The 4053-nt window shown below is 37.8% G+C and overlaps 1 pseudogene; it reads right to left on the bottom strand.

Annotated features, from left to right (window-relative positions):
* Nucleotides 1-1033: 1033 nt before the first annotated feature.
* LOC103736342 lies at nucleotides 1034-3352 on the bottom strand (annotated as a pseudogene).
* Nucleotides 3353-4053: the final 701 nt, after the last annotated feature.

The following is a 4053-nucleotide window of genomic DNA, read 5'->3' as shown; positions in this document are numbered from 1 at the left end:
TAATGGAATTGCTTTGAGGTTTTCTCCATTATTGATGATGTTGACTATGGATTTTTTCATATATATTCTTTACTATGTTGAGGTGTGATAGCATGTTTCTTTTGGTTTGTTTGTTTACTAGTTAATCAACTTAAGAATAGTCACGTTAATTATTTTTACTTATTTAACAGTATTTCATAAAGTGAACTTAAGCAGCAAAAGAGTACATGCTATCTTGTATAATTTTCCAAGATTGGTTCAATTGCCAACATTGATGCAGAGCATTAATCCTAGAAATTTTATTCATCTGTCTGAAGAAATGCCAAATACTGACATGGGAACAAGGGATAATCTGGTACATAGTCTTCCAAAATGATACTGACATTTGAATCATACACCACCAAACTGTGGATAGTTCAAGAGTTAGATAATATCTGATCTCTCAAAATTATGTATTATTGATAAAAGATTTTGAAGTGGACTTGAGCCCTAAAAGAGTAAATTTGCTGCCTATCCCAAGGACTGATGCTTTGAGGGAAAATACTCTGGAGAGTTTCTCCAAGTTATCCTTAAGTAATAATTGGAAAATATACAGCTTAAATATGTATAGAATTACACGTTTACTATCATCTACCACTAAACTCTGAGTAGAAACTGATATCGTAATGATGGTTTTATTTAGAGCATTTAGAATCAATGGTCATTTTATTACTAGGTTATTTAGGTATGCTATGGCAATACCCACTGACAAATTGTCTCTTTCTTTTCTGGTAACGTCTTTCCTGCCTTTTAATTCTTAAATTGGCAGAGAAAACAAAGCCATCTTGCACCCCTAGTACATATCAGGATCAGTTTTGGGGGTTAGGATTAGGGTCTCAGATAGTCTCTCACATGGACATGCTGTCACAATGCACACCTGTCACTGACATGTCTTCAGCCACCTGATGAGCAACACTGATGTTAGGAAAAGACCACAGATGGGAAAGTGGTCCTCAGGGCAGCTGGCAGGGCTTGGCTTGGGTGGGAAGGCCCTAAGAGTCTTCTGGGGTCAGGGTCAGGAGGAGAAGAGAGAGGATGGCTTCTCCAGGCTGTAGCCCTGGGCACAGACGGTCATGTGGTTCCGGATGTTGATGACCTGTTTTAGCAGGTCTTCCATACTGCGGAAGTACACTGTACCATCCACCAGGTTCTTCACAGCAGTGCAGGCATACTTCACAGTGTAGATGTCACCCTGGCTCTGCTCCTCCCACTGCTGCATGTCAACCTTGTGCTGGGCCAGTTCTGGCAATGAGCGGAGAACATGTTCCTGTAGCCAGTACAGAGCTACTGAAGGCTCTTTGGCCTGAACATAGCTGCTCTTGGTGAACTTGTCTGTGACTTTCTATCCCTTCAGTTGCATCTGCGGGTTCCTCCATAGCAACAGCAGCCGCCCAACTCGAAATCCGGAACCACCTATTTCCTTTTCTTTCCTTTTAATTTTAAACTTCTAGGTTTCATGTCTTATTTCACAAATGTGACATTTTGAAATAATTATATCTTGCATATATTTTCTTTGATAATTAGATAACTAAGTCATGCAGGTATTCTTTAATTATCAAAAAACAATTTCTAATTATAGTGTAAGATCAAGAAATGCCCAAAATAATATACATTTTTGTGTCCCTGGGAAACTCTCTCACTTCCCATATTTTGTGTCTCCCTAGGTTAACTGCTGATAGCTGCAATGATGATTCCTACTTGGTAGAAGCATTTATGTAGTGATCACTTCTAAAGCACATTGCAAACAAAATAAACTTAAGTGGAAATGGTTTCTTGCAAAATATTCTCCCAATTAGAACTGCTGATTTTTCTAATTATTGAAGGTCCCTAATTCTGTCCTTATCGTTCAATTTTGGTTCACAGAAACATCTCATTATAAAGAGTCAAAAGCCTATTTGATCATTAATGAAGTCATTTTAACACTTTGAAATAATTGCACATGACACAGCTGATTTTTAATAGGATTTTGAGGTGTAAATTGCATATTTCTTTTTAAGTCATCAGAGTAAAATATAGACACTATCAATTCACACTCCATGTACACAATGAACCCCACTTTGTCCCTACAATAAAGACTTAATTTTGTAGGTCTCAACCATAAAATTAGGTGTTAATAAGCTATATGTCTATTTTCACTTTTAAGTGCTTTTTAATTGTAGTACAATGCTACTATATTTTGTGTGGAAATAAAATTATACATCACAGTGAGAAGTAGTAACTTAAGGAAATCATTATGCCTTCAGTCATGTTCAAGATATTTGAGCCTTCAAAGTAGGGACAGAAATACATAATCATTTGTTAAATTATGCTGGTCTCTTCACAAATGTCTTTACATTTCCCTTGTTATACAGCTAGTTTTTGTGTGTCCCAAATGAAACACAAAATTGTTTTCTTTTTCATAATTATTAACACAAAATATATCTATAATATTTAGAATATAAATTGTCTAGTTTCCCAAGAATGTGCTGAATGAGCTATGAAAGCAATTTTATTGGTTCCTAGATTTACCATAGAAGAAATAAAGCATCATTATGAGAACTTCCCAGCACTGAGTCCATTTAAGGCCTACTTTCTGCATCTATTAAGTTCTGCAAATGTTAATGCCAGTAAAAAGAGGGCACAAGATAACAGAGCCATTCTCATGTTCTTCTTCCCTGTGCCCAGAATACTCTCTCCAACCCTGTTGGAACACTGTTTCCATAGAAACTGTATGGGTATGGAGGCAGATGTTTACTTTTACTGCCTAAACTATAAGGTATCAATAATTGAACGTTAGTCAATAGACTTTTTTATTTTTATTTTTTTGTGAATTTTGTACATGAGTATTCTATTGACATCACTTTTACCACTCCTCTATCCCTTTCCCCCATCCAACTCCTATTCCCCCATTCCCTCTCAATTTTGTGACCTCATCTTTACTACTGTCTCTCTCTCTCACACACACACACACAGACACACACACAAAGACACACACACCCCTTACTGAGTCCATTTAGTGTTTCTTCTATGCACATGTGTTTAGGGCTAATCACTTGGGATTGACAACCCCTCAAGGGGCTCATCCCTAGAAAAATCCAATCTCCTTCCCTCAGCAGCTATTGATGGAAGTGGGGTCCTGTAAAATTTCCCCCATTCATTGGCATTATGCAGGTCTTGTTTAGGAAACCATATTGTTGAGAATTTATTGGTACAGTTTCCTGGTCAGTCATGTCAAGAAAACACAGTCTAGCAGCCACTGTCCTGGTCCTCAGGCTCTTACAATCTTTCTGTCTCACCTTTTCCATAGGTCTATGGTTTGCATTGTAGATGTATAAGTTAGGACTGGGTACCCCATCGTTGTGTATCTCTGAAATAGTCTTCATCTGTTACAAAAAGAAGCTTTCTTGACGAATGGAGCTACACTTACCTGTAGTTGTTCTACTTAGCTTTCTGTTGTTGGGGTAAACACTATTACCAAAATCAACTTGTAAAGGAAAGGGTTCATTTGGCTTATAGCTCTTTGTCCACCATTGAGAGAAGGCAGGAACTCAAGGCAGGGACCTGGATGAAGGAACTGAAGTGGAGACCACAGAAGAATGCTGTTTACTGGTTTGTTCCCCGTGACTTGCTCAGCTACTGTTTTTTTGTTATTGTTGTTGTTGTTGTTTCTGTTTCATTTTTTCTTGAATATTTATGAATTTCATACAGTATCTTTTTGTTATAATTAGACCCCTTCTCCATCTGCATCCTTCTCAGTACCCGTACTTCATTTTGAATACTTTATGTTTTACACAAACACACACACACACCCCTATCCAATCAAATTTGTGTCCCCAAATGCCCTTCAGTATGGGTCCATCCAATGGACCAGCATTACACCATTAAAGAAAACTGACTCCTGTTGCAGCTATCAGTTGCTAATAGTTCCTCAGGTAGGGTTGGGGATTCTTCCCCACTTCCCCACTTCTATGCTGGGATTTTGTCTGGCTTGAGCTTATGTGGGTATTGTGTATGCTGTCAACATTGCTGTGAGTTTGTATGAGTAACTTTTCAGCT

The sequence above is a fragment of the Nannospalax galili genome, unplaced genomic scaffold, assembly GCF_000622305.1.
Source record: "Nannospalax galili isolate Female #2095 unplaced genomic scaffold, S.galili_v1.0 scaffold338, whole genome shotgun sequence".
In the NCBI taxonomy this organism is placed as follows: Eukaryota; Metazoa; Chordata; class Mammalia; order Rodentia; family Spalacidae; genus Nannospalax; species Nannospalax galili.
The sequence above is the reverse complement of the archived record's forward strand: the minus strand, read 5'-3'. Positions and strand labels throughout refer to the sequence as shown.